Raw genomic sequence first — 13,423 nt, 5'->3', positions numbered from 1 at the left:
AAGGAATGTACCCTGTGTTGAGTGCTACAGGAGTTGCGCTCAGAAGAAATGGCCCCTTTACAGGTGGCTAGAGTTTTCCATGGGATAAAACATGGTTGCTTTTTAACTTCTCGTTAGTGTCTCCCATTTGGGGAAGTGTTGAATGTAATAGATAAAAGAAAGACAAGCATTCTTTCCAGACACCATGTCTGTGATTTTAGTCCAAACCAAAAGTGACTGTAAAGACAACTAACTGACCCTAGTCCCTAATTTTTGCCACAACTGCAGTACTATAGATGGATTATTATGGAACAAAGTTAATCATTGTGGAAGTCTTTCCCAATATGTACCAACTTTAAAATAATAATCCTGCAACAGTTAACATATTCGGTTACCTAGAGGTTCATTATACATGTTTTACCTTGAATAGAGCACCCAAAAGGAACATAGCTTAAAACTGGGTGTTCTCTATTATTTAAGGCAGGGGTGTCAAACTCATTTTCACTGGGCCACATCAGCCTTGCGGTTGCCTTCAAAGGGCTGAATGTAATTTTAGGACTATATAAATGTAATGACTCCTTAACAGTTAAGTGAGAGTTGGGCGCTGCCATCGGGTAGAAACAAGGTTCCAGGCCAGATAAAACAAGGTGGAAGGTTGGATTTGGCCTTTGGGCCTCATATTTGCCGCCTGTGATTTAAAGGATCAATTCTATATTTTTGTATAATTGTTTCATGACTAAAGCAGGCATCTAATTTTACTGCCAGATGCAATAAATATTCAGACTAAAGATATTGTAGCCATGAGATAAACAACAAAACCTGGGACGAAAGGTCACCCTTTTATCTGTATTAAAGGGATCCAAAGCTCTTTGTAAGGAAAAATCTGTCCCTAAGTCCAGGAACCCTCCCTTGCTCATTTCTATCGGTGCATTTTGTTTAAGGCACCAGACCTTTTGCAGCTCCTCCATTTCTGTAAGAGATTGTATATCCTCATTTGATTTGTCTGTTAAGGCAGACGTGTTTCTGTTTATCTGGCCACGTAAAATGGGTACTCGTTACAGAGTGCAAATTCGCAGTTGCCCAACTGTAGTAACATCTCGGTTGAGAAACACAGTATTGGTGGAGAATTTCAGGAGGATACAAAGATCCACCCATTTTTTTCCAAATAAAACTCTATGCCAGGGTCAAGCTAGAAAAGTATCAGAAAGCCCAGTACTCTGAGAGCAACTGTAGCAGTAGAGAGCACATGCTCTAAGTTTGAAATTGACTTTATCACTTAACTAGCTGTGTGAACTTGGCAAGTTTCTTAACCTTCCTCTGGCACAGCCTATGAATCATTTCCTGTTTGAATTTGGCTATTCTATTATGCAGGGTGTAGCAAAAGTAGGTTTATAGTTGTTCGTATGGAAAATAATGCAATAATAAATAAATAATAATATAAGAATAAACTGTGTTTCATGTAATCACAACTGTAAGCCTACTTTTGCCCCACCCTGTATTTAATTTATCCTTACAAGGAGACTTCAATCCACTGTGATAAAGTGGGGAAAATTATTTCTACAGATGAGTAAATCAATGCATAATTTAATTGATAATACATCATAATGTAGAAGGGAATGTTAATGTATTTTAGGAATGTATAGATGGTTTAATATTTTTAATTATATTAATATATCAAATCAGTAACTCAACTAAGGAAGAAAAAAACCCTAAGTCATTTAAGTTCTTACTAAAAAGACATAAAGTCTGAACTATAATTTTTTAAAAAGCTCTTAACTTAAAAGACTATCATCTTATTTTAAAAATCTATCTGAAACCAATAGCCACATAATACTTCATGGAAATATATTCATTTAAATTAGAAACAAAACCAGGATATAACTTTCACCATTATTAGTTAACATTGAATTACAATTCTGGCCAGTGCAAACAATACAGGGCACAGAAATGAGATCTAAATTTTGGAAAAGAGGAAGCAATAATCATTACTTATGAATGATAATGATATACACTAGAAAAACCATGATAATAAAATGAAATTTCTGGAATTATTTAAAGCTCAGTAAGGTACAGAGATAAATATGCAATTGGTTCCTTGTTATTACATGACATCTTTGCTTATTCTTAATACAGCAGCAGTAATAAGTTACCAAACAATAAAATACAATGGAAAAAGATTCTATTCTAATATCCTAAGAAATGTAAGAGACTGTATAAAGAAAACGACAAAACTACTGAAAGATATACAAGGAGAGAGATGTTCTTTGATGGAGAGACCAAATTTTGTAAACTTGTTAGTCTATCATATTTTATAGATATTACTCAATGCCAATTAAAGTCAATTTTCTTCACAAAATAAGGTTTTGAAAAATAAATGACTACATTAGTAGGGAATAGAGTAATCTAAAGCTATAATAACTTAAGACATTATCATAGAGACATGGGAGTAGGCAGACATGTGCACAAAATAGACTCTACTGTATATAGGATTGAATATGTATTGATGGGGTATTGCAAACCCAATAACAAAAGGAAAGATTATTCAATAAATTGTTTGGAAAACACTAAGTATTTTGAGGAAAACCAGTTCAGATATTCATCTCATTCTTTTGGATGGACTGAAAGGATAAAAGTAAAATAAGTTAAATCATTTCCAAAGATCTTGACAAAAATAGAGTATATATTGAATTCCTTGAGCAGGGAAAACTACCTTAGACAGAATTAAATAATTCAGATAAAAATTCCCAGTAAACTCAAATTTTAAATCTAAAATTAAACACTAAATCCTAATGAAAAGATAAACTACAAATTGGAGGCAACATTTGTAGGAATGCTGCAGATTTTTTTAAGTTAATGTTGCTCTTTATACTATATTTGCAAATATTCTGTAAGTTTATGTTCATTTAGAATTAAAAATTATTTATGAATACCTTTGATATATGAAGAATGACTGCAGCTTGGTAAGAAAAAGACTAAGACCCAATCGATGAATGGGAAAAGGACATAACAGAGTATGCACCATACGCACACACACAAGGATGAAAGGTGATTAACAGACAAGGCAGGAAAATATTCAGTTTTAGTAGCGAAGAAATGCAAGTGAAAATAAGACCTCAGTTATGCCTATCAAAACAGGGAACGTTTTTTGTTTTGTTTGTTTTTAATAATATCATATATTTGCAAGAACATAACAAAACAGGCACCTTTTCTTATTTCTGGTGGGAATGTAAATAAGAATAAGCAATTTGGCCCTGGTGGGTATGGCTCTGGATTGAGCACCAGCCTGCGAACCAAAAGGTAGCTGGTTAGATTCCCACTCAAGGCACATGCCTGGGTTGCGGGCTAGGTTCCCAGTTGATGGTGTGCAAAAGGCAACAGATGGATGTTTCTCTGACATGACGATGTTTCTCTCCCTTTCTCGCTCCCCCGTCTCTAAAAATAAGTAAATGCAGTCTTTAAAAAAAGGATAAGCAAGTTAGTTTTTTTTATAAAGAGTCTTGACACCCTTGGCTATGGTAATCCCACTTCTAGGAATCACTAATGGCATCTTACTTTCAGCCAAGGTGGAGGCACAGGTAGATACACTTTGCCTCCTTGCACAACCAAAGAAGGACAACAACAAATTTAAAAACAAGAAATAACCAGAACTGTCAGAAAATCGAACTGTATGGAAGTCCGACAACCAAGGAATTAAAGAAGCACTCACCCAGACCGGTGGGAGGGATGGAGACAGGCAGCTGGGGTGGAGAGGACTCGAGAGTGACTGGTGGACCGGGCAAGGTGGCAGCTGGAAGACCAGATGGTCCCACATTTGCATGTGGATAAACCTAGAGGACCTACTGGGGAGCAAGACAGACCATGAAACCCTGGGTTCCAGTGCAGGGAAATAAAGCCTCAAAGACTCTGACTATAAAAACCTGTGAGGCAGCAGAAGAAATTCCCAGCCTCACGGGAGAGTTCACTGGAGAGACCCACAGGGTCCTAGAACATACACAAACCCACCCACCTGGAAATCAGTCCCAGAAGGGCCCAGTTTGCTTGGGGGTATCAGGGAAAGTGACTGAAAGCCTGTGACAGCTGAGCAAGTGTCATTGTTCCCTCTCAGACCCCTCCCCCACATGCAGCGCCACCATGGCTAATACCTAAGTCTCCACCCCTTACTGCGTATCAGGCATACCAAGACAATAAAAAAATATATATGGCCCAAATGAAAGAACAGGTCAAAGCACTGGAAAAAATACAACTAAGTGGTGAAGAGATAGCCAACCCATCAGATGCAGAGTTCAAAACACTGGTTATCAGGATGCCTATGAAATGGTTGAGTATGGTCGCAAAAATGGGGGAAGAATTGAAGGGTATGAAAAGTGAAATAAAGGAAAATAAATGTTCAGGGAACTAACCATGAAGGGAAGGAAACTGGGACTCAAATCAATGGTTTGGAGCAGAAGGAAGAAAGAAACATTCAATGACAACAGAATGAAGAAACAAGAATTCCAAAAAGTGAGGACAGGCTTCGGAAACTCCAGGACAACTTTAAATGTTCCAGCATCCGAGTCATGGGGGTACCAGAAGGGAAGAGGAAGAGAAAGAAGTTGAAAACTTATTTGAAAAAATAATGAAGGAGAACTTCCCTAACCTGGCAAAGCAAATAGACTTCCAGGAAGTCCAGGAAGCTCAGAGTCCCAAAGAAATTGGACCCAAGGAAGCACACACCAAGGCACATCATAATTAAGCTAGTCAAGATTAAGATAAGGAGAGAATCTTAAAAGCAGCAAGAGAAAAGGAGACAGTTACCTACAAAGGAGTTCCCATAAGACTGTCAGCTGATTTCTCAAAAGAAACCTTACAGGCAAGAAGGGGCTGGAAAGAAGTATGCAAAGTCATGAAAGGCAAGGACCTACATCCAAGATTACTCTACCCAGCAAATCTATCATTTAGAATGGAAGGGCAGAAAAAGAGATTCCCAGATAAGGTCAAGTTAAAGGAGTTCATCATCACCAAGCCCTTATTATATGAAATGTTAAAGGGACTTATTTAAGAAAAAGAAGATGATCAAAAATACAAACAGTAAAATGACAACCAGCTCACACCTATCAACAACCGAACCTAAAAAAAACAAAAACAAAAACAAACTAAGCAAACAACTAGAACAGGAACAGAATCACAGAAATGGAGATCACATGGAGGGTTATCAGTTGGGAGATGGAGGGGGAAGAATGGGGGAAAAGATACAGGGAATAGGAAGCCTAAACTGTAGGTACAAAATAGATAGGGGGAGGTTAAGAATAGTATGGGAAATGGAGAAGCCAAAGAACTTATATGTACAACCCATGGACGTGAACTAAGGTGGGGGGATGATGGTGAGAGAGGTGTACGGGGGTGGGGGGGGGGAATACAGGGGAGAAAAAAATGGGACACCTATAATAGCATAATCAATAAAATATATTTTTAAGAAAAGGAATCACTAATGGGATAATCCTGAAAAAAAAAGGACCATGTATAAAGATGTTCAGTAGCATTATTTATATTAATGAAAATTTGGAAGCAACTTAAATGTTCAGCCATACAGATGATTGTTAGGTAAATTATAACATAATATACAGCTACTAAAAATTGTGTTTGTAAGTGAATTTTTAAAATAATGTGATAAAATTTGCTAAGTGAGGAAAACTAAATGCAAAATTGTTTATAGAATATGATCATACATTTGTAAAAGTGAAAAGTAGGGGAAAAAGTTTTTAAAGTACATGTCAATCGTAGTTTCTCTGAGTGGAGGAGCTGTAATTTTGTTCTTTCAACTTATTAATATTTATCCAATTTTCTATTAGAAGAATATATTAGTTTATATTTGTATAATATATAATATGACTCATAAACAATTACTGCTATATTTGGAGTAGCAAAGAAATCTCCTGGTGTGTGCTCATTGTAGATTTTAGGTTTCTGACTTCATAAAAAATTCAATATGAACTTTTAAACCAGTGGTGAGAGCCTTCCAATCCCATCTGGCACTAGCAGTCATGCAGAGGTTGGATATGTGGGAAAAGGTTGACTGACCACAGACTCTCCCGGTTGGCACATCAATGCTATACCATATGTAATGATTGCTTGGGCCTGAGGAGGAAAAAGTCTATTTTAGAAAAAAAATACAGTTCTCCTAAACTTTCTTATTGGAAATTGTTTGTTTGCTCTTTTAAAAACTAATTTCCTGAGTACAAGAATAATAAATGCTTGTTACAAAAAGTTCAAGTGTTGCAGGCCTTTATGATGGAGTGACTTGCACTACTGTATTTGGTATATATTACTCCAATTTTTTTGTATGAATGTCTAACATTTAAAAAACAATAATGGAACCCTGGCTGGCGTAGCTCAGTGGATTGAGCGCGGGCTGCGAACCAAAGTGTCGCAGGTTCGATTCCCAGTCAGGGTACATGCTTGGGTTGCAGGCCATGACCCCCAGCAACCTCACATTGATGTCTCTCTCTCTCTCTCTCTCTCTCTCTCTCTCTCTCTCTCTGTTTCTCCCTCCCTTCCCTCTCTAAAAATAAACAAAATCTTATTAAAAAAAAACAATAATGGGATCATTCCAAAGATACTGTTTGTGACCTAAATGTTCAGTTAATAGTCCAGGGGTGGGCAAAAGTAGGTTTACAGGTGCTCATATGAAAAAAGACATGCAGGTTATGATTGTTACAAGAGCTTTTCATAACTCTGTGTTTCATGTACTCACACCTGTAAGCCCGCTTTTGCCTCAACCTGTATATCACAGACAATTTCCCTTGTACAGCACATTGGCCCCCCTCATTTGTTTTAATGATTTGTTATATTCTTATTTTGCTATACTATAATTTATTTAATTAATTGCCTATTGGTAGTTATTTTGGTTACCAACTCCTGAATGTCAACAATGTTACATTAAATATATGCATGTCTTTGTACACCTGCATAATGCAAACATGTCTGAAAAGTTTGACTGTTTTACAATAAACCACCTATCACTCTTGAATATTTCTGCATGATATATTCCTAGAAATGGAATTTCTGGGACAAAACTTACAAATGTTAAACAAGGCTTTACAAATGTTGCTAAACAAGACTTTACAAATGTTGTTTATACTCATAACTACATTATAATGAAAATGCCTCGCCCTGGCTGGTATAGCTCAGTGCATTGAGTGTGGGCTTGTGAACCAAAGGATCACCAGTTCAATTTCCAGTCAGGGCACATACCTGGGTTGCAGGCCAGGTCCCCAGAAGGGGGCGTGCGAGAGGCAACCACACGTTGATGTTTCTCTCCCTCTCTTTCTTCTTCCCTTCCCCTCTCTCTAAAAATAAATAAAATCTTTTATAAAAGAGAAAATGCCCGTTTTCTTATATCTTCAACAGTGTAGTATAATGTCTAGTTTTGTTTCGTTTCAGCCAATCTAATGTGTAAAATATTGTCATTGTCATCTTCTGTATTTCTTTAATCATTTGAGAAGTTGACTACCTTTTTTCTAGGAATTGGCCATATTGTCTTTTGTCTGTATTTCTATTTGCTTACACTTTTTGTTGATTTGTTAAAGCTCATACTTTCATATCAGGGAATAGCCCTTTGTTATGTTATAGGCATAATTTTCTCATTTTTTTGATGCTTTGTTTTCAATTATTTGTTATTAAAATTCTTTACATTTAATGTAATTATATTAAGCAGTTTGTGTCATGCTTAGACCTTCTCCACTTCAAGATTGTAACTAATATCCATTTATGTTTTCTTCAAGTATTTTTGATATCATTTTTATTTTTAAAGCAACTGGAATTAATTTTGATGTAAGGGGAGATGGACATCTAGTTTATCTTGTCACAAACGGCTCATCAGTGGGCCTGATTCACTTATAAATAACCCATCTGTTCTGCACTGACTTTAAATGCCACATCTACGATGTACTTCAGTCTCCTGTACACTTCGTGTATTTCTAGGATCCTTTTGTTTTTGCTCCTGAGCCATAAAGTGGCAATTTATTTTTGAATCAAGATACTTGCAGTAGAAAAATGAAATTTTCTGTAGCTGAACATCTCTAGACTATATGGAAAATTCCTTTTCACTAATTTATCTTTCAAGATGAATCATCGCTGTTTGGTGAATGGTCAGCATGGCTGACTAAGTCCAATTTAGTGTCACACCCAAGTCTCTGAGCCTGACCCACAGCTTCCTACCCCTGCTCTACTCATCAGGGAGGGGTTCCCACCTCATCTCTCATCACCTCTAGCCAGTGAGTCCCCCATGACAAAATAATAAAACCACAAATTGAAAGTCTTGAATATAATAAAGGTTGTTGACATCGAGCTCAACCAGGGAACGTCTCCTCTCAAAGATACTCCGAGTGTGAATGGGTGTTCAGATTCTTAGGCAGAAGAGAGTAACTAGAATCTACTTTTTCAGCTAGTTTAACTAATTGTACAGATTTACACTGAACATATAAAAATAGATACAGTATTTTAGTTTCAGGGAACATTTCTGAATGGACAGCGTTCACACAGAATTAGTGGCATGGAGGTTCGCCACAGCCTGCTTTCACCTCAGAGTGCGCGAGCACGTGTGTGTGTGTGTGTGTGTGTGACTCCCCTTCTGTTTCCCAGTCACCACAGCATAAAAGAAAGGAGCGACCCTGCACCACCCCCCTCAGTGCCCCTCATGGGGCACCATGCTGTGCCTCTCGGTCCCATGTGTGTTTGGTGCAGTGTCACCCTCCTCCTGTGTCCCACCTGTCCCCAGGTCTAACATGCTAGAGTCGGTTCAATACCTAGACTCCATAACACCTACTTCTAGGGGTCCACAAGAATACGATAATGTTTTAAAATTAGAGGCAAAAAAATTTTAGTTCAAATAAAATGTTTTATTATATTAATATATTCAGCTTTATCCCAACACAGTTATAAAATGTAATCCTTAGTATTTGTTTATGAAGGAAGGGGCCCATGAACATCAAAACACAGCCTTCCCTGGCCCTGGAAAGATTTCTTGGAAAGGGACACTAACCATTTAAGATCTTCCACCACTCTCCTCCTCCTGGAAATTCACAAAGACTCACAGAAGCTCCACAACGAATAAAAACAAAACAACAACAAAAACCCTGAAATTTAGTTTACTTCAGGGTTATCAGGCTGATTTGATCTGGGAATATTTTTTCCCACATAATAATCAGTTTTCCCCTCTGAACTAGTGATCCATGGAAGCATTTGGGAAATACTTAATTTTTTGTTTTATTAAGATTCATTTAAGAATCAACACTGATCAAGATAATTTATAGCTGAAATCTCTCAACCACCTCTCTCTCTCTTTTTTTTTAGCAGACCATACAGAAGCCTATGCAAATAAAATTAAAGCACATCCCTGGTGCTGGCAGCACAGCCCTGCCTGTCCACTTGGTGAGAGGATTCTCCTGATGCACAGGATTCGGATGTACGCTACACCGCTCACAGAGACCCATTTCAATTCAGCTTCTTGATAGGCTTGCAACAGCGTGGGGATGAAAATAATTCCCTAATGGCAGGGAGGGTGAGAAGCTGCTTTCCTGAATCCTAGAGCATGCTATTCCTTAGCCTATCAGACCTTATTGAGAGTGACTTAAAATCTGTCAGCTCTCAAAAGGTTTCTCTAGTAACAGATTTCTTGGTTCCATCTCAGTTCCTGCAGTTCCCATAACCACAGCCTATTCAATTTAGCAGTGCTCCGCCGCATGAATGCTGAAATTAAAATGTGCTTTCAAAAGTCAATCTGCAGCAAAACTGACCTAACTTGGAAGCATCTCCAGGGTCAGATTTAATAAAAAATAAAAAGTAATAAAAAAAATATGAGTTTGAGGTAGAAGCTGAAGGAAGTTAAATCTCTCTGAGGAATTAAAAAAAAAAGAAAGTATTTTTCTTTAAGTTGATGCTAATGTGCCTTTTTAAAAGTCAGTTTTTCATTTAACAGAAAAAGCTGAAGACCCTGGGTCCTTTCTTTTCAGCTCTCAGAAGGTTTGTCCATTGTGGGCATGATCTCTGTTATTTTTCTAGAAGCAGACACATTCCTTCGCCCATGGTGCTTTAAAATAGACACATATCATTGAATCTAAGTCATTACAATCCTTTTTTTTTTACAATTAGGAAAAAAAACTTAAGGAAAATGCCTGTGTTTTTGGTCATTTAACTATAGATCTGACTTCTAGGAAGTAGAGGATTGATTTAATTCTCTGAACACATTGTACTTAGCAAAGCAAACTATAATAACGAAAACATCACTTGTACACCTTTTATCACAGCCAGTGCACTTCACTGAAAATATTTGTTTAAAGGTCTGCCAGCCGGTTTTTGACAGGATAACCTACCAGAAAATCTCACTATGGTCATGACTTAGTTATATAGTTATTACTCATCCTAAATAATGATACTGGGCAGTCATATGGGGTAGTCTCCTGAAAGGTAATGCTTACACCAAATTGAATTTTACAAGATCTCACTTCTGTGTGTGTATGTGAGAGAGGTGGTGGGGGGTGGAAAGAGAGAGAGAGATGAGGGACCCCTTCATCTGGCAGAAGGGATGAAGGTCTGATGAAATTGTTTACACTGATTTTATTTACTATTAGAGCCTTACCTGGGCTCCTTATTTTTGAGTCAATAGAGATATCTATAACTTTTTTCAAAGGCTATTTAATGCTAATAAAAGAGTAACATAGGAAAAATTATTTTAAAGGCACTCAAACCACTTTGATGATCTTCTTGAACTGCAATAGCTGCAAGGATGGTTAATCTATGTAGCAACCAGCCAACAAGTATTTAATGAGTACTACCTAGGTCCTCTACTACATGCTAGGTGTTCAGTGGAGAGAACATAGTCAACATTTGGTCACTAAGACTAAAGGATTCATTAACTAGTTGGGGAGCTGATACCAACACACCTGAAACAAAATAGCTAACGGAAAGCAGGAGTGGAGTGGTGAGGGTGTACCATGCTCCCACACGTCAGTGCTGTGCTAGAAACAGCACTGAGGTGTCTCCTGACTGCAGTGGTAACTACAGCCCGTTTCCTGTTTATGAATTGATAAAGAAAAAATGGTTATTAGAATGTTCTCTGTTTTAGATTTTTATCCTATACACGTTCCTTAAGCCATTGGTGTTTACTACCACTTATCTGTTAAGATGGCAAAACGTCTAAATCTATACCAAATACACATGGAGGGGGAAATTTTCTGAAGTTGCTGAGCATTTTACTTCATAGTTCCTCATTTTCAAGGACATACACTCCTGGTTGTAATGTTTGTTTTATATAAAGCAGTGATAGTTTCTTCTGATAAAATTGTTTCCAGTTTTTAGGGTGAATTAAATAGATCAGTATTTATGGTGTTCCTACCAGATGGCTATAATTTTTAGTTATTTTACTACTGAAATAAATTGGGAAACAAGCAAGTATGTAAGCAGATGTTAAACCCAGTGAGCAAACAATTTTATCAATTTGTCTATTTATAGACTGGCACTGCAGAGAGGCTGTAAGGCTGCAATTGCTACAAACAAGCACTCAGACAATAGGTATATCAATGAGAACCACACAGTCTGAAGACATTTTCTTGAAGAATACGGTATCTGAAATAAGCCTGGAGGGATAAATCAAATCTGGAAAAAGCACTGTGGAAATGCAATGGTGGTGATGTGAATTTCACAGTGATACTTTAAATAATTTTATTTTTTCAAATTGTTAAGGCCATATGTACATTGCAAAAATAAATAATAAATAAGCTATCAAGACATAGAAAGAGGAAAATAACCCTCTTTCTACTTGAGTGGAATAGCACTATCATTTTGATGTACCTTTATTCTGGGCCCGTCATAATGGTTGTGATCAACTGCCTGCATAATTTTGTACCCAGGTTTTTTCAGTTAAGATGAGGGTTTAAATTTTTTTCATGTTAACAAAATCTGTGGATGTGGTATCTTTAATGACTGCATAACATGCCACTAAAAAGATATGTCAACCTATATACCAATTTCCTCATTATTGTGCATTTAGGTACAAGATTCTCATTTTTCACTGTTGAAAGCCTGAGATGAACAGGCTAGTGGAACCTCTCCTTGTGGTTCCTAGATCTTGCTCCGGCCTTGATCAGCCATGCACTCTGGGGAGGCCTGGCCCAGTGCCAGGAGTGGGAGCCATGCCACTGGCCATGAAGGGCGCTTCAGGGATGGCCATGCGACCGTTTAAAAAAGACAGTATGTTCCCATGACATGCCTAACTCAGAAACTTTATTTCCAGAGGGAGAAGCATTATGTGGGACCAGGATGCCTTCTGATGTGTCAGCTAAACATAACCACAGCACAGAATTCTGGTTGGGATCATGAAAGGGCACAGGGAAGGCGATTCACCAAAGAGAGAGAGAGGGAGCCTGATCTGATTGGGGAATAGAAAGGAGAAGGGATCTGTATGAAGCCAGGACAGAATTTATGTTCAGAGAAAAAGCTGGTAAAATAAGAATCAGCATAGATAAGCAAATATATTGAAGTTTAGGATATATACATTTCACACTTGTTTATTCTGTTGATACATTTTAAATCCTGTGACAAAAATGTCTATACTATAGTTAGAACAGTTGCTGGATTACCTAATATTAGCAGAACCGAAGTCCTGAAGAAAAACCTCATTACTTGAAGGATGCTGAGTATTTGGCCTACATACAACCTCAGCTCATAAGTTTAAATGCAAGGGCTAGGAGAGAGAGAATAAAAGGTAATCTCTAAGGAATTCAAAAACAAGGAAAAGTTTCCACTGCTGTCAGAAGAGATGAGTCCAGTTTGGGTTGCCCAGAGTCATATGAAAGGCGGAAAGACATGGTCATACTCTTGTGAAGTTTGAATGAATTCAGTGGATCCTGGAATCTTTGATCTTTACTGACAAAAAAAAAAAAACCCCTAAATGAATAAAAGTTCATGGATCCCTGCCATCTTACCAAGTGACCAGCAGTGCTTGTACCACCAGTAAGATACACTTGCAGGGAGAGGGCAGGCTGAAGAAATTTGGAGCCTCGGATATCACACCAGAGGAAATGATCCACGAGCCAGTGGAAGACAAACAGTTTGCCGTCATGTGGGGCTCTAAACTGGAAGACACAGACACTTCTGCTCCACACGCAGTACTGGACATAGCTTTAAGTTAAACCCTAGTCACCTGGCACAGTGTCGATAGTATTGTCAGCTGCTACAATGGCTGGAAGATTGCCAGTACTTTCTAGACTGCTTCTGAAATACTGAAAAGCCTTTTTGACCCTTGTTAAAAGTAGATAGATACAAATATTTGAAGTAGCTGTAAGAATACCTATAGTAAAGTATAAAAATACCAATAAAGCAGGCACAGGAAAATTATAGATAGAAGAACAAGGCTAAAGGAAGAACTCAGATATAGAAATGAATGCCATATGGGTCCACCCATTTCCTA

This window comes from Phyllostomus hastatus, unplaced genomic scaffold, assembly GCF_019186645.2.
Source record: "Phyllostomus hastatus isolate PE091 unplaced genomic scaffold, TTU_PhHast_1.1 phas_contig_34, whole genome shotgun sequence".
Taxonomy (NCBI): domain Eukaryota; kingdom Metazoa; phylum Chordata; class Mammalia; order Chiroptera; family Phyllostomidae; genus Phyllostomus; species Phyllostomus hastatus.
Note: the sequence above shows the minus strand (reverse complement) of the source record.